General features: G+C 53.3%; 1 protein-coding gene across 4 annotated transcripts in view; it reads right to left on the bottom strand.

Moving 5' to 3' along the window:
* SLC6A6 (solute carrier family 6 member 6) overlaps positions 1-27,916 on the bottom strand; it is an 84,763-nt gene that overhangs the window by 51,311 nt on the left and 5,536 nt on the right. For 3 of the 4 annotated variants that reach the window (XM_068557425.1, XM_068557426.1, XM_068557427.1), the window contains exon 2: positions 16,319-16,356. The exons of the other annotated variant lie outside the window; for it this stretch is intronic. The gene's annotated coding sequence lies outside the window, so the exon portion shown is untranslated. The remainder of the gene's footprint in view (positions 1-16,318; positions 16,357-27,916) is intronic. 4 annotated transcript variants of the gene reach the window in all.

Below are 27,916 nucleotides of genomic sequence, written 5' to 3'. Positions count from 1 at the left end.
TGCCCCATAGTCCCCGGGCCTGCTTCCCGACACCCAGTACAAGACCTGGCACTATGAGTATTTGTCAGAGGGAACATTTAGGGCTCAGGACTCTGGGGACACTCAGTGCCGGAGAAAGTCTCTTCCACTTCGCAGCTGTGAGGCCCCTCGATGAGGGTGATGGAGCAAAGAGCAAAAGATGTAACCCTGTTACATGTATCCCTGGCATCTGAGCACAGTTCCCCCCAAAGGGTCAAAACTCCACAAAGCTTTGCCTTTTATTGAGAGATGAGCCCCAAATCTTTAGGAAATCAATTTTCATTAAATGTGTTCCCGAAGCATCTTCCAAAAATGAGTTTGAAGTGAATTCTCTCTGGTTCCCTAAAGGTTTGCCCAGTGCTGGAGATCCCAGTGGACCCTGCACAAAAGTTGAAGGCTCCAGCTGGGGTCTTAGAGGTCTTGGCACGTGTGAATGCAAGCCCACTTTCTAGATGGAAAAACCGAGGCCCTGGACCCACGGCGGATCAACAAAGAGGATCAGCCTCTTTCACAGACAGACCATCAGAGCTGGAGGGGAAACTGAGGCTGGAAGGAGCTGATGGAGGGCGGGGATGCTCCCGACACCCCCATCCAGTGGAGCACAGTGGGCGCCAGAGGCGGAAAGTAGAGGTCTTATTCCAAACCTGAGTGGACCGGATTCATATCTAACTCCGTCAGGTTGGTGAATGTTGGTGCAGCAGCAGCGGCGACTTCCAGGGCTACAAGATGGTGCCTAACAGCAGCTACTGCTTGGCTAGAAGAAAAACTCAGCATTAAAATCCACCCCGGGGGTGCGGGGCGGGCTCCAGGGATGGCTGACATTCCTCAACTGTGGTCTTCCTACACGTGCAGACCACCTCCCAGGCAGCCCCACACAGCCTCCATGACCCCTAACCTTTCACTGCGATCCACTTATGCCTCCGTGGTGCCTGCCAAGAGCACGGTGTTGGGGATTTGGCACGGCCTGCCACTCACGCAGCGCCACAAGACGAGGCCGACCCAGCCACTGGAAACTCCCCAGAGGCGCGCCCTGAACTCTGCTCCCACCAGCTTAGCCAAGCTTGTTTCTGGCAGACCCCACTGCCTGCCATGTCGCCCTTAGCTCAAGAACTATTAGTGGAACTATCCCAGCTGTTTGGAGACTAATCATCTCAATTTCCCCACCTGGAAACCAAGGCTCATTCTACATGTCTGGCCCTGTCCGCAGTCCCTGCCGCCTTATTTCTCCTCTTGTCCTGCATGAATCCTGGGGCCTCCTCGTTCTCCCCAGCATTATCCCCTTCCGCCCTGTGCTTTGCTTGTGGGCTCCCTTATATTTAGGTGGATCCCACCACCCACCTTGAAGATCTGGCCCAAGTGTCGCCTCCTCCAGGAAGCCCTTCATGCCCACCCCACTCTTTCCCGCACCTCCTCTGTCCAGTGTCACCCCCCCACCCCCATCTCCCAGGTGCTGGGCTCTTGTTCAGAACTGTGCAACTTTGGACAAAGTTCAAAGTTCTTTTTGGGAAACCTCAGTTTCTTCTCCTGTAAAATGGGCCTCCCAATCTATAAAGCCATCCCTGGCTGAAGTCTCTGGGCTCTTGGGCAGAGCTAGTAGATGCCCAAGACCCTCACACGGGCCTCAACACCAGCATCACCTGGGGCTCTAGCTGAACATGCAGATGCCTCCCCCAACACCCACCTCTCCTGACTGAATCTTCAAAGCTGTTAAACGAGCCCCCAAGCGAACCTCAGCATCAGGTGAGGCCAGGGACAGTGGTGCTAATGCACTGGGAGACTCTTGGTAAAATGCAAAAGAAAACCAACCAGTGAAAAGGACTCTTGTTGGTGATGACAATGCACGTGAGCATGTGAGTGTGTGAGTGCACGTGCGTGGCCTCCTCCGCCAGACTGTGAGTAGCTGGAGGCTGGGCCGGCTGGGTTTCATGTCTGCCAGCCCTGGTGAGCCCAGGGCCACCCCAGACTTGACCTTCCCCATTGCCACTGCTCCTTGCAGTACCCCGGGGCACGGGCGCTTTTGCCCCGTTCTATAGATAAGGAAACTGAGGCTCTGTGAGGAGACAGGACCTGGCCCAAGGTTACCCAGTGAGTGAGTGACAGAGCCAGGACTGAACCCAGGACAAGGCCAGCGCTCCTTGTTATCCGCTTACTAAAGTGAAAAGGGGGCTGAGAACTGAAGGTGAGGGCTGGCAGGTGCATTACCTGGGGCCTCTGGGGCAGGGAGTTGAGTGGGTATATGTGATCCTGGAGGGACAAGCATCAGAGAGAGCCCCCTACCCTGGGAGGGGGACACACAAAGGAAGCCAGGACCTGGTTTTGAAGCCTGGTAAAGGGCAGAGTCCAGCTGAGCAGACCTCAGGCAGCTTCTCCAAGGACAGGGACGAGGTGCACGGCACACCGCCTGGGACTCGGGGATCCCCTGGTTGTCACCCTGGCAGTCACTTTTTTCTAAGGTGGAGGCAGCAGGTGGGGCCTTCCCAAAAGAAACCCCTGTCCCTTAAATGCCAGCCGCCCAAGCACAAGGCCCTGGTGGGGTCAGCTCTGCCAGTGACAGCTGCTTGACCAAGGCAAGGCCTGCCCTCTCTGGGCTATGGCTTAGACCCTCCGACCAGGAGACCCCAAGCTTGGAGATGCAGTGTCCTGTCCCTCCCCACACACGTGTACACACAGCCCTCTCTCCCTCAGCGAAGGCAGTCTCCCCAGCAGAAGAAAATGTACGTCAGCAATAAACCCTGTGTGCCTCAGTTTCCTCAAATGTAGAATGGGGACAGTAATAGTGAATGGGGACCTGCCTCTTAGGGCTGCTGAGATTAAATAAGCGAGTATGTAAAGACCGCTTAGAACAGCACCTGGACGACGTGTGTGCTATCAGCATCAGGATGGTGAGCAAACTCACGCACGTTCTCCCTGAGACCAGCGGCAGCCTGGACTCACAGCCAAGGCCCTGCGGGGCATCTCCTGTGTGCCAGGCCTACTGGGAACCTGACAGATACCCCACAGAGCCAGGACCAGGGTCAACCAGCTATGAGACTCGGGGCGTCACCCTAACACCCCTGCACCCTCTTATTCCAACTTCCTGTCCTCTTCCACAGTGGGTGGGACTGGTGGACCCTGGGGTCCCCTGGGTTGGTACTCCCTGGGGATCTGAGCTTGGATATGGAAACCTTCCTCACCTCCCTGGCCTAGTCTTGGGGTGGGATTGGAGAGCACTTCAGGCGGCTCCCCATACAAGGTGCTGGTACCCTTCGGGCCCCTGGGTGGTGGCACCCGTCAAGCAGGGGAGGCGGAAGTTACAGGGGCTGGACCTGAACTTGAGAGCAGACAAAAGCTTTGCCGCTGGGAAAAGGGGCTACAGAGTGGCCGTGACAACCCATGGCGTGAACTACAGACCAGCTAATCGAAGAGCGACCAAGCAGCCTCCCTCCATCCCCCTGGTCACAGCCAGAGACCCTGGGCAGCAGTGAAGAAAACCTTCATGAGGGGAAGGTGGCCTCGCTGGTGTCCCCCAGGATGGCTGAAGCTGCAGAAATCAGATTCTGTGACCCCTCAACTCCTGGCAGCCTCGAAAGCCCAAGGATCCTAGCTGGAGGTCCCTGGGTATCTGAGACCCCTCTCTCCTGGCCATCACTGAGTGACAGATCAAGCCAGGAGCCCAATGCCCAGAGTTTACAGATAAGGAGACTGAGGCCTGAAAGGGAAGGGGGCTTGCCAGGAGGCTCAGTTGACCCTGCTTCCTGAGCTGTAAGTCGTGGCCAAGAGCAGCGCCGACCTCCCAGGGTGGAAGGGCCGCCGCGTGAGCTGATGCAGGCGGGTCGTTCTGCACGGGGCGGGCGCACAGACAGGGGATATTACCATGTCCTGCGTGAGGACGAGCGTCTGTTCACACTGAGGCTGGTCTTGGGGAAGGGCCGAGCAGCAGGAAGGCGAGTCACAGCGAGGGCTGGGGTGGTTCTCAGAGCTTCTGCTCCGAGCTGCCCAACACCAGGCGGGGCCAACTGGGATGAAACCTCCTCCAGGCTAAGCCTGGAGGCTGCCAGGGCTCTTTCTTAGACACATGTGCCCCCACCTACTGAAACTGCAGCCTTCCTATTTGGAGGGGAGGTTAAAATTGTCTTTCTTTCACAACAACGGAGTGAGACCAGATGGTCACTTTTATAGAACTGCTGTGAAGGGGTAAAATGACAGGTGTACGGTCCGACGGTGGGCCACTCCGCTCCTCAACCCCAATTTGATTTTTGAACATGTACTAGTTCATGAAATTCAGCACCATCATCTGGCCTAATGTGCCCATTTTACAGGTGGGGAAACTGAGGCCCAGGTGCACAACAAGCTTCAGTCTCCAAGGTTTCAGCTCTGAGCTCTGCACAGCCAGTGCCCCTTCCCACTAGCTCCTGCTGTTTGGATGCCTTGGACCAGATCGACTCCTTACTTATTTGAGGACCCTTTCCCAGGCTCAGGAAATCCAGAGCCTCAAGTTCCATGGAGGCCCCTGACCCCAAGGGAATGCCGTGTCTCTTCACCCGGCGACCTACCTGCAGTCAGCTCAGGGGCTGAGAGGCTCCATCAAGCAAGGATTTGGGCTGAGGAGGTGGGTAAACAGAGGGTCCCACTGGTGGTCTGGGGTGGGTGACCTGGTAGAGCAGTTCCAGCCAGGGGAGCCATGGCCTGCTCCAAGCTGGATGCCTCTGAGCAATACCTTCCTCCCACCAGGCCCCCAGCGGGACCACTGGGTCAGACTTGTAAGCACTGAAGGGCTCCCACATTTGTCTCCTGCTCCCCCTCCGGGGCAGTCTCCCTGAACACCATCTCCTAGGCGACTGCAGCTGTTGGAGACCTCACAAGCTTGAATCATAGAAGACAGCCCAGGGTGGTTCTCTAAGAGGACAGAGGCTCTGTGAGCAAACAGAGACACGGGTGGACAAGCAAATGTGACTTACCCCAGGCACTGGGAAATGGAATGCCATCAGAGGCCAGAGAGAGTACAGAAGATGCCCAGCCCCTCGGCTCTGGGTCTCAGAATATTTGCTCATGAGGTCACAATGCCCCTTCCAACACAGCCCAGGTGCCCAGAGACTTCGTTCTCCAGAAAAATGCCACCAATTAGGAACATCCCTTAGCAGAACTAAAGCCAGAGAGAGGGTTCCTTGATCACAGAGCTTACCGTCTCTACATACCATGGCCTGCAAGACCCTAGGCTGTCACAGCTTGGTGCATTTTTACAGGCCATTCCAGGCCCTGGAATGCACATCTCCACTCTTCTCCATCCTCAAATGCCACCTCCTCCAGGAAGACTTCCCTGACCATCCCCCCCCCCCCCCGCCCATCTCCCAGCAGAACAAGGTGCTCATTCCTCAGCTGTAATCCTCGTGTCTTCTTCCTCCCCTGGTCTGGGTGCTCTAGGGCAGGGGTCCCGGCTTCCTCCCAGGCGGCAGCGAATGAGGAGCCTGGTCTACCACTGTCATAGCAACCCTTTGTTCTAATTCCAGCTGTTCTTACATCCTGGAAACAATAATAATTGCGGCTGACATTATGTACCTGGCACTGTGTTGGCCACTTGATATGATTCTAGCTAATAGTAACTTTTTAAAAACATGCTAAATATCTTTATTTCCTTAAATCACTTTTCACTGATTATGGCTGCTCACTTTTTTCCTATAACCAGTCCAAAGGTAATGAGACTTTATAGAATTTTCAGAGAGTCTGACAGAAGAAAAAGCACACTTGAAATGCCTTAAATGTATGGAAAAATCCTCCAGCTACACAGTCAGTTCCAGAGAGGAATACCAGCTCCCTGGGCTGAGCGCCCAAGTGTGCCTGGGGCACCACCTGGCACCTGGGTTCCCTATTTTACCCAGTCCTTACCAACCACCCTATGAGATGACAGATCTTACCCATCTGTGGCTCAGAGAGATCAATCGACTTAACCAGCACAGCCAGGAAGAGGCAAGACTTGAGGGTCCTGGGTCCTCGACCACAGGGCTCTGGGGCATCTCCTGGCCATGACCTTGGGTACCAGGAGGTCCCCCTCTTCACTTGACACAGGAGGAAACCGAGGCCAGCAGGAGGTAGGGGTGTCATTTGGCAAATTCACCAGCTAGGATTAGAATCTCCTGAGTGGGCCCACATCACACACAACTTCATGGACTAGGACCCAGCGGCCTCAACCACAGAACAGCAGCAACCAAAAGAATCCACCTCACTGAGGCTGTGTGCTCTACAGGACCTTCCCATTTAATTATGTACACCTGCTGGGATGGCTAAATACTGGCCCCTTAGGCCAGCAAGAGATTTTAACCCTTCAAATTCAGCCTGCCCAGAGCTAATGTCCAGGGATGCGGCTAATCTCAGTGAACTGATGAAAGGAAGGGAGGGGTGTGGGGTCTGCTGGCCTGCACCGCTTTTGGAAATGGGGTACCCGCCTGTCTGCACCCTCTCAGCCCCAGAAGCGTCCTCCCGCCCCTACCTCCTCTGACCTTTCTCACCCTGACCCCCCTCACAGTGTCCCATCCACTGCAGCCTGGGACTTAATCAGCTTATTCACCCTGTGCAGAGCCTGGGCCATCTGAAAAAGTCTCCTTTTACTCCGTGGGGGCAAGGATACCTGAGATCTAGGCCACAACTATAAATAGTCGAGAAATCCGTTGTCCTTTTTAACTGACTCATCTATTTATTTGGTCAGTCAGTTACGGCTGACCCCCAGATGGCCGAGTTGTACAAAATTCCCTCCTCCCCATAATGTCAGTGGAGAGGAAAGACCCTCCTGGCCTCTCCAGCTTCGTTCTCTGAATTCCCCAAGAGTGAGCCTCCCGCCCCCAAACCCGCCCATGAGGCTCTGTTCCCCAAATACCCTTTGCCTGGTTCCGCTTTTGCCTGTTCTGCGTCACCATAAGAGATTTTAGTGGGAACCTAACTCTGCCACTTGTCAGCGGCAAATAGTAACCTCAGGCACGTCTCTTCCCCTCGGGGCCTCAGTTGCACCATCTGTAAAATGGGCCACCTCACATTACACAAGGGAAGGTACAAGGAAGTGCCCCAATACAAGCCTGGCTTTGCTCTCAGGAGAAACAGTTTGCCCCTGAACCAGAGAGATCAGCCACCTTGCATTTCATGCAGTTAAATCAACAAACACGGACTCCACCCGTTGCTAGCATCACCCAGCTAAGTGCTGGGAGAGGCAGAAGCAAACACCCAGGGCTGATCTGTCATGCAGGGAAAATACCAAATAAACAGTTTCTCCATCCGGCGTTCTGTGTCAAACCAGCAGCCGAGTCCGCTGGCACCGCCATCCCCTCCCAAGGCACTTCGTGTGCTCCCAAAACCACGTGAATCAGCAAAACTAGGTTAGACATCTCATTAGAGTGGGTTTCCTCTTGGGACCTCTGGCCGCGCCTGTGATTCTCCTACAAGTCTGGGTGGTGAGGGCTGGGCTTGTTTGTTTTTCTTCCTGAGCAGAAGCCAGTTGTCAAAACAACTAAACAGTTACTACCTTTAAGGGACACCTGGAAGCATTAAATAAGGACTCTGATTCCAGGCTGGTTCCCCAAAGTGAATCAAGACGAAGCACTCAGCAGGGCACTTGGGGGCACCAGGCTACACCAACACCCATCCGGCTCCTCCTCCTGCCCCAGAACACAGCACCCCAGCCACCCAGGCTCCTTCGGCCCCGGGGTCCTCGCTCCACGCTTTCACGCTCTGCCGGCCCTTCCACGGGCTGCTTCCTCACCAGTAATGCCCTTCCCCTTTTGGGCCCAGCTGGCATGCTTTGCCATTCAAGGCCTCTGGGAAAGTTCTTTGAACTTTGGGTGCCCAAGCATCTTCAAGAGACCCCGCCAATGGACGCCCGATTTGCAGCATCCCGATTTGCTGGCCAGGCAGTTCCCAGGCTGGACAGAGCGAGGCTCATCTCTGGGTCCCCAGGGCCCAGCGGGGGCCTGAGCCACAGGACAAGTCCATAACTCCCTGATGACTGAATGAGCAGACTTTCAATTCTCAGTTTTCAGATGCTTACAGGTTTTCCCCAAACTTCCCCTGACATCAAATGTTCTTGCCTGGGCCTTTCCCCCACTCAGCAGAGCTGGAAAGGGTTTGAAAACATGCGAATTTCTCAATGGACTGGAAAGGCCCAAGGGAAGACAAAGGTCTGCCCCCCATGACCTTAAGTTGGGGGCTGTTGTATCTACACAAGGTGATGGACGTTAACAGAACCTATTGTGGTAATCGTTTTCACAATATATGCGAATCAAGCCATTATGCCGTACATCTGAAATTCATACAGTGATGTATGTCATTTATTCTCAATAAAACTGGAAAAAAAACCACCACAATTTAATGCAATTTACAGGTTCACACAGTCTCACCTACTAGACTGTAAAATTCTAAAAAATTGACACTATCTTGCTTATACTTGTATCACCAGCACCTATCATAACGTTTATGAATATGAAATAAAATTAATTTAATAAAGTTAGGGGGGACCCTTCTGCCCAGAAGCACTTCAGGCCAGGTGCCCAGCCGTGGCGCTCTCAGGCCTGGCCACATGGGGATCAGCTAGCCCAGGGGTCCGAGGTGTCGGGTATCAGTGCCCAGAAGCAGCCACCCGGCACCTTCCAAGCTTTTCTAGTTTTGTCTCTTTTAGGGCGAGAGACTTCACTCAATGTCTGGTATGTTTAGTGTGACTAACCCTTCCCTGAAAGCACTTTATTACAGCTATTATTCATAAGCCACATTAATAAGAAATCAGCTCATCAACTTCTCAGTACACCAAGCTGCTTTCTCCTACGTGCGCCAGTTCACCCGCTGGGCATCTTGATCTCGGTCCCCATTTAACAGATGCGGCAACTGAGGCCCAGGCAGCGGATGGGACTCACCTGAGGTCACACAGCCAGGAAGCAGCAGAGGAGAGATGCCCAACGTCAAGGTGCTGTGTGACCTTGGGCAGGTCGCTGCACCTCTCAGGTGCACCTGCATTTTACCTGGCAACCTCATCCGGAGGGTCCTGATGTGTTATCACCCTGCCATCCCATATCTAGCAAGAATATGAGACCCAGAAAATAAGAGGAATCAAATACTCTGGGTGCCTAGTCTGAAAACCTCCACCTAAATATGAATTAAATAATTTGGGACTTGAGGGTCACCCTCTCCCATAGTCGTGTTCCTTTCTTTCTTCCCACCCAGAAGAAGCCTCTTGCCTGATGGCTGCACAGAACTTTCACGGTCCGCTCAGCTCCTCCTTTTTTCCAAAGCAGGTGTCTGCTACCAAGGGGGTCGTGTGCCACCCACATGCCACCTTCTCCTATCCCGTGCCCCCAACAGACATTGCTAATCGATCATGGCATCCTTCCCACCGATCATCAGGACTCAGCCTTAGATTCCTCATCAGAACCCCGTCTCTCTGGACCTCAGGAACTTAACAGACGAGAGAATGCGCTCACATGAGGGAGATGGTCAGGGGCAGGCAGGATGCCCAGAAAAGACTAGGGGGGCAGCAAGACAAGCAGAAGCTCACGGCACGGGACCCCCAAAACAGAAATAAGAGCCACGTCCCCCCTCACGGTGGCAGGAGGGAGGGAGGGAGGCGTGGGCCTTCATGGACCCACAGAGCAGGAGCTCGGGGAGGAGGAGAGGAGTGAGGAAGGGGCCTTGGGGGTGAGGAGGGTGGGAATGAGGGGCAGGAGGGCGGGCCGATCCCAAATTCCCTCTGGGGGAGGAGCAATGAGGGGATGCCAGGTGTCCCCGTGTAAGGCCCCACGGAGGGTGTGCCAGCAGCGGCCAGGCTGCGGTGGGGGCGGCCCCTTTCCTAAACCTACAGACCCCGGGGGGGGGGGGGGGTACGTGCACTTTCGCCCCTTTTACAGAGAACACCCAGCTCAGGGAGGGAGACCCTTTACACTAGGGCACCTGACTCTGAGATGGCAGAGCTGACATTCGTAGCCAAAGCTCGGCACTGTCACGCCAGCAGCCACCCCAGGGAGATGATTCCAGACCCTTGTTTTACACGTGAGGAAGCCCTAGGGCCCAGAGAAGGGAAGTGACTTGTCCAAGGTCCCCCAGCAAATGGGTAAATAAAGGAGGTGCTAAAGGGAACTGCCCCAGGGAGCCAGGCCCTCCGAGGCCAGAGGCCAACCGCAGCCCCAGGGGTTGGGAGGTGCCTGCTTTGCTTTAGGAGCCCAGGTTTCTGGACTTGCAGTCTGGTGGCTGAGCACAGGCTAACAGTTAGCAGTATCCTTCAGAAACCTCTCAGGTTTCACCACTGTGGGAAGCTCTGGTATTTGAAAAGCCCTGTCAGTTTCAAAAACTGGGCGGGGGGTGGGGGGGGGGGAACTGTGATATTGTGATTTATGATAAAAAAGATAAAGTTGGTCTTCATCCGTGTTTCCAGCACAGACTTCCTAAACCCTTGGAATTTCCTAAGTGGTGAGAGGCATCGAGGTGTCTTTTGTTATGTTAATGAGGCGACTTAGGAGGGAGCTAAGGAAGGGGACTGGTTGCCAGGAGAACCCACCAGTGATTTGAGGGCTGGAACTTTCAGTCCCACTACCCCCCAGCCCTGGGAAAGGGAGAGGGGCTGGAGGTTGAATCGATCACGCCTAGGTAACGAAGCCTCCGTAAAATCCCGAAAGGACAGGGTTTGGGGAGGTTCCAGTTGGTGAACACGTGGAGATTCAGGGACAGGGGTGCCTGAAGAGGGCACGAAAGCTCCTCGCTTTCCCCACACCTCGCCCTGTGTGTCTCTGCCATCTGGTTCCTGAGTTATATCGTTCTGTCATAAACCGGTGATCTAGTAAGTAAAATGTTTCTCTGAGTTCTGTGAGCTGCTCTAGCAAATTAATCCAACCCGAGGAGGGGGTCGTGGGACCCTCCGATTCATAGCCATTCGGGCTGAAGTCGGGGGTGGGGGCAGTCTTGTGGGACTGAGCCCTTCACCTGGGGAACCTGAGAGTACCTCCTCACCAACAGCGTCAGTATTGACTTAAGTCGTAGGATGCCCAGCTGGTGCTGGGCATTGCTTGGTGGTGTGGGGAAAGAACCACACACATTAGAATGATAATCTCTCTCCTTGAAGAAATCCCTGTGTGACCCCCGTTGGGATAAGAGCCAAGACAGGAAGATACACCCAAGGAATCTTCTCTCCACCTGAGGCCCAAGCTTTCCCGCCACAGGTTAGGCCAGAAGAGGAGGCTCCTGCTTGGCCTGGTGGTCCAGAGGCCCCGTCTCCCAGCACCTTTGACTTCAAGGCTAGAAGCCAAAGACGTGGCTCACCCCAGGTCCCGTCCTGAAACACGGCTGACCTCGAGCTGGCCACTGCCTTCTTGAGCCTCACATCTCTCACCTGTTAGGTGGCGACAGTAATAACTACGCTATACGATAATGCAAGTATGAAAGATGGGAGATCTTTTTGAGAATTGCAAAGAGCTGTGCACGCTATTATTGTCCATATGTTCAGCCTACCCTGATAGAGGTATCAAAAGTATTAACAGTAATAGTAGCAATAGGAAGACCAATTACAGTGACAAGTACCACTTTCAGTAATGGCTATGGGCTAGTCACTGTACTGAGAAGGTTCATAGTTTTTCTTCCCTGATCCTCACAACAACCACAGAAGGGAGATTCTACAACATGTCTATTTTGACAGAAGACCCTGGGGCCCAGAGAGGTTGAGTGGCATGCCCTGGGTCACACAGCAAGGCAGAGGCCAAAAGACATTTACACCCAGACTCATGGTGAGATTAGGTCTTAAACACACCTCTCCTCTCTCTAAAGGGTGTATTTATCAGCCTCGGAGGAGGCCTAGAATTCATAGCATTTTATATTTCCTGAGTTTTTATGTTCTTCCCAAAAAAGGAAGGCTGGCAGACTGGGAGCAGCTCCTCTGGGATGGATTGTTTTAAATCTTCTGCCCCCTAAGACCCTGAAAGCACATTCACCAGGAGCGTGCCACCTCTCTCTCAAGGACTGAGGACTGTCACTGATGACATTAGGGCAATTTCTGGAGGGTCAATAATTTGGCAACAAGTGCCAGCATCTTAAAAATGCACACTCCCTTCATGCTAGCGATTCCAGTTTCCTGACCAGACCAATATGTAATTTACTGCATACAGTTTTGCAAGATGAAAAAGTTCCGGAGATTGACTGCACAACAATGTGAATACATTTAACACGACTAAACTGTAGACTTAAAAATGGTTAGGACAGCAAATTTTATGTTATGTGTATTTTACCATAATTAAAAATAGAAAAAAAAATGTTCACAGCAGAGTGGTTTTCAAGAAAGAAAAACTACACACAGCCAATCTCTCCTCACTAGGGAATTACTTAAATAAATGATGGTTTACCCAAACAAATCAAAACAAACTAGAACAGGGGGTCAGCAAACTGTGGCCCCTGGGCTAGGTTCAGCACTGTTTTTGTAAATAAAGTTTTATTGGCCCATAGCTCCATCCATCATTTGCCTATTGTCTTGGACTGGGTTCTAGCTGCAATAGCAGAGGTGAGAGCCCATGGCCCACAAGCCCAAAATACATACTATCCAACCCTTTAAGAAGTTTGCCAACCCTGGACTTGGAAGACCCAAGACCCCAAAACGCTATCAGAAATAGGTTGGAGGGTGTGCTGGGAGAAATTGGCTCCTAAAGAGCCACGCTACGAGTTCAATTTGGAAAGGAAAATTTTAAATAAGGTATATTACCCACACGTGTATAAATGTACCATTAGGTGCTTATCTCTGGATGGTAGGAATAGAGATGAATTTTATTTTCTTGTTTTGACTTTTCTGTGCTCTCCAAATTTTCTGTATGAAAATCATATTACTTCTCAACACTAGAAGAAATCATTAAGTGACTGGATGGCGGTGTTAACTAATGCTACGGTGACACTCATACCGCAATAGCAATGGACCAAATCAACACACTGTACACCTTAAATTTACACCAGCGTTGTATGCCAACCCTATCTCAATTTTTGAAAAATTGTATGACTTTTATAATCACGGTAAACAAACAATAAATACCATTTTCTCACTGTCTTGGCCCTTCTAGGCAGCGAGTGCTTTGGTGGATGGTCAGAGGTCGTACTGACACCCCCTCCCTTGCCAGAGTTTACAAGCTGGGGAGGGAGGGCGGTGAGGTCGGGGGAGGCACAGGTGGAGAAGGCCGCACGGCAATTCTCACGACAAGCCCAGAGAGGTTCCCCCTCCCTAAAATTCCTGGGCACCCAAGAGGGTGGACCTGATTTTCAGGTGGGGGGGAGTTGCTCAGGGGATCCCACCTAGGAGATGAGATAAGAAATGCTACTGGGGGGACTCCCCTGGTGGCGCAGTGGTTAAGAACGCGCCTGCCCGTGCAGGGGATACGGGTTCGATCCCTGGTCCGGGAAGATCCCACATGCCGTGGAGGGACTAAGCCGGTGCGCCACAACTACTGAGCCTGCGTGCCACAACTACTGAGCCCGCGAGCCACAACTACCGAAGCTCGTGCGCCTAGAGCCCGTGCTCCGCAACAAGAGAAGCCACCGCAATGAGAAGCCCACGCACAGCAACAAAGAGTAGCCCCTGCTCACCACAATTAGAAAAAGCCCGCGCGCAGCAACGAAGACCCAATGCAGCCAAAAATAAAGAAATAAAATAAATAAATTTATAAAAAATAAATAAATAAAAGAAATGCTATTGGGTGCGGGGCACTGACTTTGTTAGGCCCCTTGCGCGCTTCCAAACCCCACCGTGATGACTGGTCGTTACCCCTGATCCCATACTCACTTTCTGCTCCTCCCGGGGCTGTTATTGTTTCATTTCACAGGTGGGGAAGAGGAGGCTGCGAGAGGCTCTGACTGCCCTCTCAAGGTCATACAGCTGGCCAGGGATGGAGCCAGGATTTGAACCTGGGCTGTCTGACTCTCCAGCTCCAAGGACTTTCTACTATCCGGGTTGCCCCCAGCTCAGGAATACTATTTTTGGCTGGTTCATTAATACCCCAGGGTCTGCTGAACACCCGACGGACATGCACACATCTGTCATCTCTGCAGGGGCTCCTGAGTGATCACCATCCCCTTTCGCAGGTGGGAGCTGAAGGCCGCACACCCAGCAGGGCTCAGACTTCAGAGATGACAACTGTTCTCTAAAGACACCTCCCTCCAAATCCCACTGCCTGCCATGTCAGGGAGCAGTGAGCACTTTTGGCAAGACTAAACCAAAAGGGCTGCTTGGAGGAGGCGTCAGACAGGCCTCTCAGCCTCAGCAGCCTCTCTAGTAAAATGGGCTCCCACCAAGTATGGACGGATCAGCAAGACTTGGGGAGAGGAACCTTGGCCGGCCTCTGTTTATTGCCTCTAAAGGCCAAGCCCCTTGCACAAGAGTCTCTTTATCTGGAAGCAGAACTCACATTCCAGCTTCACAGCGGCAGGCACCTGGCTTCCTGGCTGCCCTGGGCTACTCATTAACCAGTGAGAGGCCTCAGGAAGGGGCTGGACCAGAGTCTGCTCCAGCCTGGGGGAGGGGGAGGGGAGGGCTATGCTGGATGGTGTGGGCACCAGGGTCAGATCAACCACGTTCAAATCCTGTGTGACCCGGGGGTGAGGGGGCAGGCAGTTCACCACCTTTGAGCCTCAGTGTCCCCATCTGTACAATGGGGACCACCATTGTACAGCGCCCACCTGACAGGGCTACTGTGAGGACTGCAGGCGACTAAGGTGCTAGCACTGCCTGAGACAGAGCAAGCGCTCAATAAATGGTGGAACCACAGCGCCCATCACAGGACAGGTGCAGGATAAAATCTGCTGCTATCATTAAACCCTCGGCAGCATTGTGAACGTTGTTAAAGAGTTCCGTAAATGTTCGCCATTATTCCTTTTGCTATTTATGACAGTGGTGACTCTGGAGGCTGACCCGGAGCGGGGCATCTCCTGACCACCAGGGATATGCCAGCCTGATTCTCCGCAACTGATGTCACAGCATGAAGAACAGGTGTTGGGTGGTGCCGGAGGCCTGTGGCCGCCGGTGACAGAGACCCAGGGCTGGGAGCTTGATGACTGGGGTGGAATCGGGTCCACCACCGGCAGCAAGAGGCCAAGGGTCTTCAGGCTTTTCTCCCAGTCCTGGCTTCCTAGGGGACCCCAATCAACCAAACCCGGCCCCGGACCCGTGGGAGCGTGATCCCGAGAAGTGTCTGCCCAGGTAGCCAGGTTTTTCAAATTCCAGAGCAGGGTGTACTAGTGGGTCATGCAATCAACTTAGAGGGTGAGGGTTATCATTTTTATAAAAGAGAACAGAACAGAACAGAGCCCTGCAGACGGTGAGACTACGAGTTTTATTTTGTGAAACTTTCGTTTCAGTTTCACGCGTGTTAAGTACGCGCAGCATGCTGTTGTAAAGTATACTTCTTACTGAATGTCTCGAGTCCAAGACTTCTTTGAAAGCCCCTATAGTGAGGATGTTTAAATCAAGGTGTAGAAGGCAGCTGCAGAAAAGTGACTGAGTCAGGTTCCTGCCCCATTAAACCCCTTTTAAAAATGCTACTGTGATCCTGAACTGGAGTGGAGGCGGGGGAGGTTCTATAAATACTAGACAATCAGCAAAAGGTCATTAAGTTCTTAGATTAGATAACAGAATTGTGTCAATGTTAAATGTTCCAGGGCTGATCACTGTGTACTTATATAAGAGAATGAATGGCCTTGCTCTTACAAAATGCATGCTGAAGGATTAGAGGTAAAGGGGCATCATGCCTGAAACTCCCCAGTGATTCAGAATATCAATGTGACTGTTTTTATAGCATATATTAAAGCGAGGAAGCAAAGGAGGCAAATGTTAACAATGGGAAAATCTAAGTGAAGGACCTACAGGAGTTCATTGTAACATTCGTGCAACTTTCTTGAAGGTTTTCAATTTTTTAAAAATAAAACGTTCAATAAAGAGATAGCTGCGACAGCAGCCCGATTCCCAGAGCATCCTGTCTGCTGGGAGCCAAGGAGCTCACCCTTTCACATGCTTCTGACCCCAAACCTTAGACTCAACTCCACAAAGGCCCCCTCACCTTCATGAGGCCCCCTCACCACCTCACCAGCAGAGCCAGGCTGGGGTCCAGGCGAGGACTTCGAAATCAGTGCTCAGCCCATTTGCAGGGCTACCTCCCTGCCACCGATGTGCACAGGTGGCCAAGGCAGGCCGTGGACCTGCCACCCAGAGGTGACCTGTGGACAAGGTCCTGGGGCCTCGGGGGTTCTGTCTCTTCCTCTGAGATCCTGAGCGCCCACCGTGGGTCACTGCCACCCGTGGCGAGACACCGAGACCATGGGGAGGTCAAACGCCACTTACGTTTTGGAGGCTCCTCACAAAGCGCTGTTGTTCTGGACCTATTGCAAGGAAAGGAAGCAGAGAAGGAAAGAAGAGATCTGGTCAGGGTGTGATGTACTCAGGACCCAGAGTCTATTCCGTGTGACCACCCAGCACACACAACTGGGAGGGGCCCCGTCCACACCCAATGGGGCCAGGCGCCCGGGTGCTCCTGCACACACTCGCACAAGCATGCACACACACACACCACGTGTTCACACACAGGCACACGCTCACACACCCCTCGCCTGGGTGCAGCATCCCTGAAACTGTCAGTGGCAAGAACCAGAGCTGGGAGGGGTGGGTGGCCCAGACTGCACTCAGGAGGGGAAAGGCTCTTCTTGCTGGCTGAGAACGGGTAAGCATCTCCCCAGCCCTAAACCCAAAGTCTGCACTCCCCCAAGCCCCCCACGAGCTCAGCCACTTGCCCGGGTCTGTGAGTGACCGTCCCCTGTGAGCACAGGGATGCGCCAAAGCCAGATGGAGAAGCTGATACGCATCACCTGGTTAGAGGTTGAGCGTCACTGTGCCAAGGAAGTCTGCTGACCTGTGCTGAGCCAAGCACTCCCCAGGTGTGACTGACCCCTGAAGCCTTTTTTTTTTTTTCTAAATAGACCACCTCCGTTCTTTTGGACTCGGTTTGGGAAACAATGCAAGTGGGGGCAGATCACCTCTGCCTCATTCCACCAGCAGAGCTGTGCTGGAAGGCTCTCCTGGTTTCCTGGAATAAAAAATGCAGAAAACCAGGAAATGCTTCCTTATCAAGGAAGATCTTACACTTCAATGAACAGTTAAACAGATTAGCAGGGAAGGAAGGGGGTTGTGATGGAAGAGCAGAGAGGCCTCCAGGGCTGCTCACTCCTTTCCTCTTTGTACCTGCAGCCCTGCCCTTGGAGCCTCTTCCCCAGACTCAGAACTGGGTTCCAGCAGTCTACACAGCCCCCTGTCCCCCAGATTAGACCACCTCATTGCCGTGTTTGGACTTCCATGTTCACCAGGCTCACATGGGCACCCACTGTGTCTGAGGCACTGCGTGTAGGAATGCTGAGTCAATTATTTATTGAGCATCTACTATATGCCAGGCACTGTTCTAGGCACTGGAACCCGGCAGTGAACAAGACAGCTGAGGTCGCCACTCTCCTGGAGCCTGGAATCACATAGGAGGGGCTGACATGGATGCCATCGAGGCTTCATTCTCTGGGTGGACGCACGGCTCTGTGAAGTCTGGGTGGATTAGTAATGTCTGCAGCAGGTGGTGGAAGTGGCAATGTGTTCCTGGTTATCCAGGACCATACCAAGGGAAGAGGGACAAAGGGGAAATGGAGGTAGTATGTTCAATGCACAATTACAGGCACAATGTTAAAGGAACCAGAGGAACGAGGGTACAATTTTATCTGAGGTGAGACATTAGCAGTTGCATGAGTCCAACTCAGAGGAGAATAAAAATGGCAACAAGTCCCTGTATGTCTAGCTACTGTGCTGGCACCTGGACCCTTTTTTCTGGGCACAGCCTGCATCTATTCCCCCTGGAGACCCCCACATGCCACTCCCAGCCCATGGGGTTCTGGGTGGGCTGAGCCCACCTCCTATTTCCAGGGTTGGGTGTTTGAGCCAGGCTGAGCCAATCAGGGCTGTCATGATTGGCTCCAGGACAGGCACATGACCAAGACTGGACACTGAGAGTGACAACAGGGACTTGTGCTGAAAATATTGGGAAAAAAGAAAGCTCTTTCTAGGCTGGGATGGCTTTGCTGGGGGTGGGGGTGGGCAACACCCTGTGCAGCTGGGGGCACCCCAAGGAGAATGGGGCCAACAGAGGAGGGACATGGAGCCAGAAAGGGAGAGAAAGGAACTGAGCCCCAGTGACATCTCTCAGCATCTGGATCCAGCCATACCTGAAGTACGACTCTGGGCTTTTCCGTTAAAGGAGTCAGTAAATGTTTGAACTGATTATTGCCACTTGCAACCCTAAGAACCCAGACCCAAATCTGCCTTGAATTTGCGGTGTAAGTTCATGCATGTCTCATTATCTCTCTGACACTCAGGCCATCAGAAAAGGGAGGGAGGCACAGATGAAATGACATCTGCGGTCCTCCTGCTGCCCTGGCACTCTAGCCAACTGCAAAGGTTAGGACTGATCCTCCCCTACCCCTGGGCATCTGGCTGGAGATGGAGAAATGAGCCCTTCTCAGAGTTAATCCTGGAGGGTTTGTTAAAACACAGAGGACTGGGTACTACCCCCAGGGTCTGAGTCAGCAGGGCTGGGGTGGGGACCGAGATTCTGCATTCTAACCAACTCCCAATGATGCTGAGACTGCTCGCCCAGTGACCACATTTTGAGGACCCAGACTCTAAATCTATTCTACTCTTCCCAGTTGCTTGGGGCAGGTGCCTAGTGTAGAAATGAAGGCCCAGCCAGGCAGGAGACCACAGCCCCTCAGTCCCCAGAGCAGACCCCCAATTAAGGGAAAGCGCCCATGTGATTGCAAGGATGAGCCAGCCTTTAAACAACTAAAGCACCAGGTCCCAGCTTCCGCCTGTCCCGTTGCTGACCCTTCCAGCCAGCCCTGCATCCTGGGAGTTATCTAAATAATGGGGAGGCGGTAAGTGTGACTTGGTGCCTCTGGGCTCCAGGCAGGCCCCACACCGGTCGTACAGGAGCTGTGGGCATCCCCCAGCTGCTCCCCCAACCAGGCCGCACGCCAGCACCAAATCCCGCAGCGGGCCTGGTCCTGACACACTGCCTTGGGCCACCCTGCTGTCAACGCGCGGCCTGGCTGGCCCCTGGCTCTCCTTGATTTACATCCGACTTGGCTGCCTTGAAAAGCCTCCTGCGGCTTTTGGACCACGGACACCATTCAGCAGAAAAGGGCTTCCCCACCAGCAGCCTTTCCAAGGTGGCACTGGCCCAGAGAGCTTGGCCTGGCTCAGCCGCCTCCCGGCTGTGTGACCTCGGGCAAGTTACCTGCTCTCTCTGAGGCCTCAGCTTTTCACATGCAAAATGGGAACGATGGTACCTTTTGTGATGATTAGGAAGATGATGCTTATAAGGCACAGGGCCTGGCTTACAGAGTGTGGCAAAAGCTATGATTAACCTCCTTTACGCAGAGTGTGCCCCGCCCACACAGACCAGCAGCCTCGGCAGCTCCTGAGAGCTGGTGAGAAATGCAGAATCTCAGCCCCACCTTAGCCCTCCTGCCGGGGAAGGGGCATTTTAACAAGATCGCGAGTGAGGCCTACATCTTCCAAGTCTGAGGAGTGCTGGTATATGTCATAATTACTACTGTCGTTCTTGCCACGTCCCAGGGCAGAGCCAAGATGCACCCACAACCCCCAGGCCTGGGGGAATGGCAGGCAGGGGTCAAAGGTAATGAAATGTTGAGAGAGGGAAGAAAAATTCTCCAGCTTCCCCAGCCTCCCAAATAACGACAAGCCCCCGGACGGCTCAGGAGAGGGGAGGGGACACAGGGCTTAGCGAGTAGGTGCGGACCATCGGACTTAACTCACGGCTCAGCCAAGGCGACAAAATACACCGAAAAAATTACAGATCTCAGGTGTACGGGTTTTGGCAGAGACCGGCTGCCTGGTCTGCTCTCCAGAAGGCTGAGCGCTTTACATTCAAGGAGGCAAATCACGCTCTCTGCCTGCAGCACCACCCGGAACTCCCAGCAGAGGTTGGCAGAGGGGGCTGCCCTGGGAGGTGCGTGCTGCAGCCAGGCCACCCCCCCCAGCCCCCCACAGAGCAGTGCGCAGGCAGGAATGGCTGGATTTCTCCTGCTCCAGCCCTGAAATGCCCCTTGAAAGCACTACGGGTCCCCTGAAAGGGGGAGGAATCCCTCTTCCCTACGCTGCACCATCAGTCCTGCTGAAGGAACACAGCAGGAAGGCCCCCACCTGCCCAGGATCTACCAGCAGCATGTCCCTGCCTCGAGGCAGCCGGGTCCCAACCAACGGAGGGTCGTTCAGAGAAACCAAGTGGCCAGAGGCAGATGCAAAAAACAAACAAAACCCACACTGAAGAAACACTGGCTCAATTTTATAAAACTCTGAGTGGACCACACAAACCATACGGGACGCCCGGAGCTGCCCGTGGGGGACGATTTTGCAGCGACTAGTACTGTTTTCTCAGGCCTGGGATGCAATCCTTTGCAAACAACCCACACCTTGCATTGGTGAGAAGTGGAAGCAGAAACAGATTCTGCTCAGTCCCGGCGACAGAGGCTGCTGGCAGGTTGGGTCTTTTTTTTTTTTTAAAAGGTCTATTCTGATCTATACTCTTCTACCAATGATGGAATAAAAACCCACTTTCTGGGACTTCCCTGGTGGCGCAGTGGTTAAGACTCCACGCTCCCAATGCAGGGGACACGGGTTCCATCCCTGATCCGGGAATTAGATCCCACATGCATGCCACAACTAAGAGTTCACCTGCTGCAGCTAAGGAGCCCACGTGCCGCAACTAAGGAGCCTGCCTGCCGCGACTAAGACCCAGCATAACCAAATAAATAAATAAATATTTTTAAAAGAAACCCCACTTTCTTCTCCAAGGAAGTGTTTTCCACTAAAATCCTGTTGCTACAGCTCTGCTCAGAGCATCCCTGAACTCCAGTCCCCAAATCGGGTGCCCCCTTTCAGAGCGAGGGCTAAAACATCCTGAAAACCAATGGGACTACAATCAAATCCCGCAGGACCATCACCCATGTAGTGACATGTGCTCCCCAACAGAGAGAAACAAGGGTCTTTCCCCCCTTCACTCAGCAGGTATTTCCCTCAAACATGAAGCTTCCTTACAGGTTAGGACAGAGCAGGGAAAGGACTTGCCTAGGTCACACAGCAAGCCAGTGGCCAAGGGCATCCAGTGCGCCTGTAACAATTCACTTAACCCTTGTGGTCAGCTCCCTGAGGGCATGAGTTGGTCCATCCTGTTCAACTGCCACATCCCCAGGGCCTACGACAGGCTCTAGAACAAACATTTGTTGGAAGGATGGATAGTGATGGGTGGATATAATTTCCAAGCTTGGACCCACTCAGATGCTCAAATCATAGGCTCTCATTTCAGGACAGAGGGAATCAGATGGCCTCTATTTCTGTGCCGGGCACCTACTGTGCGCCAGGCCCCGTGCTGGCTGGCTGCTGGGGCATCTGTCACTCCCCTGATGTGCCGCTGGTCAGGTGGCTGGAAAAAAGGTAAGACCACACAGGTCTGGGTTCCAGCCAGAGAAAAGGTCCACAGGGGCTCAGAGCAGGGCGAGGTTAAGTCCACTTTGACTCAGAGAATCTTTGTTGGGTGCTTACGATGTGTCACACACCTTTAAGGGGTTCCAGGAAGACTTCATGAAGTAGGTGGCCTCAAGCTGGCCCTCGAAGAGTGGGAATTCAGAGGGAAGGGAGGAAGAGCCTTCAGGCTGAGGTCTGGGCAGGGCTGAGAGCCTGAGGCTCGGGCTGAGAGCAGAAAGCAGCCAGGTCACAGGGAACAGAGAGAAGTGGTGGCAGATGAGAATAAACACTGGCCAGGAGCCAGATCAGGAAGGGCGCTGAATGCCAGGCTAAGGAGTTTGGACTTGATTTCACAAAGCACTAGGGAGCCACAGAAGGCTTGGGAGCAGGAGAGTGACATGCTGAGAGCTGGCCCCCGACGCTATAGAGCCCAGGAGGCATGGAGGCTGGGGAGGAGTTTGCTGTCTTGAGCTGTGGTGGCATCCACCCAGAGAGGAGACACCAGGTGCCATGTGGTGATAGAATGAACGTTCTTAAAATCACGGCCTGAGTCCACCATCAGGGCTGAGCAGCCCTCTGTCTCCAGGTGCCGAATGGCTATGGGGCAAAAGGGCAGAGCCTTCAGGACCGCCCCCTTCTGAAGCCCTTCCCCCAGGAAGCATGACTCTGCTGAAACCCAAGGCCAACCACACCCCTCCACCACCACCAGGTGACGGCAACCTGGCTGTATTAAGGACTTTCTGCAGGAAAGTGGATGGTAGAATTCTTTCATCGTGTGCAAAGGAGAGCGGTGGGAAGCAAAAAACTCTCAGAACGTCCACACTAGGGACCCCACAGAGATGTGGTCCCAGCCTCCGCTCAGTGGAGGAGGGTGGGGCAAAGCTGGGGGCCGGTGTCTGTCCAGTGAGGACCCAAGGTGAGCGGAATGAGAAGGCAGCTGCCCCGCCCTCCAGCAGGGACACTCGCCAGCCCTCTCACAACTGCCTCCATTCCGTCCCACACAGTGGCCAGAGCTGCCCACCAGAGCCAGGCTCCCCGCTCCTCCCTGAGCAGGTGGTCCCGCTGCCCAGGAAGCCCTGTTCCAGATGCTGCAGGTGTCTCCTGCATGGCCAAGCCCAAGGAATCGTTCGGATCAGTATGGCTTGGCCCTTCCATCCCCCTTCCCACCGCTGTGACACAATCAGGATCGGAGAGCTGTGAAGAGAGTCATCGAAAGTTTGAGACAGAAGTAGAAACACTGTCCTTAACTTCATCAGCACTGAATGGCAGGTGGGCTGGGGTGCGGAGGGGGAGAAACTTAAGTCTGTGAATAATGGCCCTCTTGTTGATCTAGGCCTCATTCGGACCTCAGTCTCCTCATCCATTAAGTGGGTGGGCAGGGAGGCTTAACTCCATGACCCCAAAGTCCCCACACTCCCAGCCAGCGGACCGCGCACCCTCCCTGACACCTTCCCTGGGTTCCCTGCCCTTGGCATAATCTGCTGGGATTGTTCATTAACCTCTTCCCGATACAGATCTTCTCCCCTCCAGTGAGACTGTGAGCTACTTGAGCCCAGGGGCTGTTTTATCTGTTTATCCCTCCCTCTGGCATTGGCCCTATGCCAGACACCTTGTAGGTGCTCAGTAAAAAGCATGCGCAGTGGAACGAGGATGGGCAGTGGTTCTGGTTCTCCTTCCCAGGTCCCAGCTGTGTGAGGGGCGGTAAGTCACTTTTCTGAGACTGGATGAACTCTTCTAGAAGATGGAGGTAAGAACCCCCAAGTCAGGCACAGGGCTTAAATGCAGGAAGGGAGATAGGACCTAGTGGTGCTGAAAAAGTATTGGTTTCTTCCCATCTCAGAATACTGAGCTGACTTGGGCTGCTTCTCTGCCCACCTTCAGATTAAGTTCAAAGCCATTGGGTGGAAGCGTTTCATTCACTAAGGTGGCAGTACTCGGGGTGATTAAGACAGGCCAGACTCGGTCAGTGAGTCCCACATGCAGACTAGCTGTTCAGAATGGCCTGGAGATCTGTATGTTCTGACAAGCGACCGTTCCACAATGGTCTGTTGTTTGAATAGTGTTAAGTGGCAGAACCAAGAACAGTATGATGTCATTTTCGTTAACAACAAAACAGAACTACAGCTAGCTTGCTGAACAGATGATCCTAAATAACCCTGGGTCAAAGAGGAAATCAAAACTGAAATGAAAACTGATCTAAAAAGAATAAAAAGGAATATATGTACATCTAGATATCTGAGGGGTACAGTCAAAGCTGTACGCAGAGGAAAACGTATAATCTTAAAGGCTTTTATTGTTATTATAGGAAGATAGAGACGATGGACAGACGACTGAAGACTAGATTGCACTTTTTTAAAAAACGATCTTTAAGAATCACCTTTTGTTTGTACAGTGCTGTATTGCTTGAGGTCTATTGTTTTCGTAATTAAAAGAGACCCTTTTGGCAGTTTCTCATAAAGTTAACAAATATCTACCCTATGCCCCAGCAGTTCCACTCCTAGAGAAATGAAAATATACGCCCACAAAGAGACTTGTACATGAAGGCTCATAGAAGCTTCATTCATAATCACCCCAAACTGGAAACAAGCCAAATGTCCATCCACAGGAGAGTGGATAAACAAACTGTGAGGCATCCATATGATGGTTTACTCCTCAGCAATAAAAGGACTGAACTACTGATATACTCAACAGCATGAATGGATCTTAAAATCATCAAGCAGAAAGAAGCCAGACACAAAAGAGTATATACCATACAAATCCATCCAGTTCTAGGCTTGGCAAAACTAATGGTGATAGAAATCAGAAACTGGTTGTCTCTGGGAGGCGAAGGGCACAAGTCAACTTTCCAGGGGAGCTGGAAATTTTCTATATCTTGATCTGGATGATGGTTACACGGGTGTATCAAGACTCAACAAACTGTAACAGAATCTTTGCATTTCACTGAATGCAAATTATATCTCAATTTTCATATACATATTTCTAACAGTCACAGTTGAAAACTTTTAAACATACAGATTCCTAGGCTCCACCCCCTGGGGATTCAGATTCCATATGTCCAGGCCTGGGAACCTGAATTTGTACAAAGTCACTCAGGTAATTCTGATGCCTGACTAGAGTTAAGGCGACCTGCCCCCTCCCCACACACCCCCTCCCCCTTTGACTGTGTTGGGTGATTTGTTGTTTCTATGTTGGTTTTTAGAAACAGAAGAGCAATTTCCATTCTCTCTGCCCTCTCCCCACCACCCCTAATCCCTGCCCCTCAGCTTAGGTTTCCAAAGGGAGCCTCTGAGCAGGTGAGGTGGGCAGGGAAACCCCGAAAGAAGCCTTGTCCAGGACAGACGTAATTCACCCAAGGCGCCAGGGCTGTGTGCTCCGGGGAGGTCAGAGGCACAGTTAATGGCCTGTGTACTTGTTAGACAGCATGTCCGGGCCTTCACCCCATGTTTACAAAAAGAGCTCAGGGCAAGATTCGCTGGCATGGAAAATGCTTTGTGCCCTGACTAGCAGTGGCCCGGCCACCTTCGGTCCTGAACCTCAGCCTAGTTCCTCACTCACCATGAGGGTCTCCTGGACTCCTGGGTTTAACTGGCTTCGACACTGCTGTCCCCAAACCCAGCCTGATGCAATTTCTATCTCTGCTGCCTTCAGAATAAAGGCTAACCCCATCTACCCAGCGCTCAAGGCCCGCCACACCTGGCTCTTATTCCTCTCTCCAGCTGGGTCCCTGTGAGGCTTGTTCTACAAACACGCTTGTCTATTTCATGCCCTGTCCCTTTGCACCTGTTATGCCCCCTGCCCGGAATGCCAGCGCACCCAGTTCCTCTGCCCACAGAAGCTGCCAGCTCCGGCATCACCTCCTCTAAGAAGCTGAAATGCCTCCTGCCTGCGACCCTGCCACCTAGGCACGCTCAGCGCCGGCACCCACACGCAGCATGGTCACAGCGGCTGCTGCGCTGCCCATCTCCCTCTGGGCTATGAGCTCCTCGAAAGCCAATATTCTACCCCAAATCCAGTGCCTGGCCAGAACTGACAACAGCAAAGAAACAAGGCATGTTATAAAAGATCTCCCATTCACACTTGAAGGCCACCCTGGGCATTTCCACACCCAGGGCTCCTCCCCAGAACCCGTAAATTCAAACAAACACTTTGGCCAAGATAAGTTAGCCAACCAACATGGAGATTGGAGACGGGATTGCAACATGGGATTGCATTCTTTGGAGATGCAGCCCCGAAGAATCCGACCCTCACTTATGACCTTCGGCAGAAGTTGGTGGGGGTGGTCAGCCCACACCTGGCGGGTGGCCCTGGGGTTCCAAGGCCAACCCGAATTCCCACCCAGACCCCTTCCAGCTGTGACCAGGCTGCATCCCAGGTGTTCCTTGTAATTTATTTTTCACCTCTTTCCTATACACAGGAATGTGTTGAATGACTCACAAGTGTCTTATCATTTCGGGACCTTTGGAAAGACTTCCAGATAAAGTCTCACAGGCTCCCAAATCCTTTGACAAGCTGATAGGCGGTGAGTTAGAAAACACCATCCCCAGAGCCCACACTGCCTCGTGGGGAGCTGACACTTGAGTAGGAAGAGTGGCAGGGCTCCCTGAGAGGCACAGAGAAGGGAGAATGAGTAACCAGGGGTGGAATCCAGGTGCCAATGGGGCCCACGCACTCACCCTCCAACCCTGAAGACCCGGAGCCTTTGTCCCTTGTTCTCCCCAGGTCCTGGTCCAATTTCAACTCCCCAGGACATCAGTGACTAAAGCCCCACAGAGCCCAAACTCGCGGCTGGCCCAGGGAAGGCCTTTGAAGCCCAATCCTGCCGCTGTCCAATCAAGGCAAATTCCTCTGGGCGGCTCTCAGTTTGCCCATCTGTAAAAGAGGCACTACCCGCTCGCTAGGGCCTCCCGACTCCACAAAGCAGATGGGACCGGATCTCCGCAGGATGAGATGGGAGGGAAGGGGCAGGGGAGGTGACTGTGGCTGCGCCACAGGTCAGTACAAGGGCATCCCCGAAGGACAAGAGCTCGAGAGTGAGCCTTGGCCCTTGCCGCATACCACAGTGACCTAGGACCTCGTGACACCCTCTCATCGGCAGCTCCAAAGCCGAGCCCGGCTTTACAGCTTACCACAGGCTTATTCAGCCTCATCTCCCTCAATCCCAAGGACGCAGTGAGGCCGGCTTTGGCGTCCTTGCTGCCCAGACAGCGAAGCTGAGGTTCAAAGCGGCTGAGGGAATCACCCAAGGTCGCCTGCAGACTAAGACAGAGGCACAGTACTTGGACTCAGCTCCCTGGGGAAGAGCTCCTGCCTTTCGTCTCAGCTTACCCCATAGCCACTTTACTCCACCCATTTTACAGATGAGGAAACAGAGGACAAAAAAGTTTGCCCAAGGTCAACAGGGGACTGAGCCAGGCCCACGACCTCTAGCCAGTCCCCCACTACTACGCTATGGTGGGTTCTCAGCCAGTGCCCTCGGGCCCCCTCCAAATGCCCCCAAAACCATCCTGATGAAATTCCTCCCCCTACTCCGCCCCCACACCACACCTCCCCTGTGCCCACCCCACACTCCCCGGATGACTCCCTGGTCGAGAGGGAGGCAGGCGGTTGCTAAGCGCTCACCCGCTCTTTCTCATAAAAATAAACTCCTTCTGGCTGGGAGACTCTGGATGAGATCCTCTCCTTTCCAGCCAAGAAAAAATTAAAAAGAAATTTAAAAAAGATCTCCCCCATGACATTTATTTGAACATCAGCGGTGCCAAAGCATGGGCCAATTCACCCAAGTCCAAATGGAGCCACGTGCCTCGTAACCTCAGCCCCAAGACCCTCTGTTCAAGTGTCCGGGCGGTTACTGAGCTGATTTATTTCTCCAGGCAGGAAATGGGGGTCCAGGCTGCCTCCCAAGCTTTTGGGGCTGGTCTTGGGGGAGGCCAGGATCTGGCAGAGGCTGGGCAGTGACCAAAATAGCCAGGCCGGTGGCCCTGCCCAGCACACACCTCCCTCTGAGTGCCAGGGAGGGTAGCCCAGAGGTCCCCCTCCGGTCCAGGACAAAACCTCAGCGGTTGGAGGATGAAATCCCTGAGATCCTCTCTCTGGCTTTCCTAGTGGGAGGGGGACGAGAACCTCCAGCTCAAAAGAGGAACCCCCAGAAGGAAGGGAAAGGTCTCGAGATGGATGCACCCTGCCCTCCCTGCCCGCTGTCCACTTGGCTCCCAGCTGTCCCTCGGGGCCTGGATCCTGCCACTGAAGGCTGCTGGACGTTGGCACTGCCACCTGCACGCTGCACACAGGCAGCACCCTTGGAGCCATGTCGCCCTATCACCTCTACCCACTCAGCGCCTGCCCTGGAGAACCAGCTCTGGCTGTGTG

The sequence above is a fragment of the Eschrichtius robustus genome, chromosome 12 (assembly GCF_028021215.1).
Source record: "Eschrichtius robustus isolate mEscRob2 chromosome 12, mEscRob2.pri, whole genome shotgun sequence".
NCBI lineage: Eukaryota > Metazoa > Chordata > Mammalia > Artiodactyla > Eschrichtiidae > Eschrichtius > Eschrichtius robustus.
The sequence above is the reverse complement of the archived record's forward strand: the minus strand, read 5'-3'. Positions and strand labels throughout refer to the sequence as shown.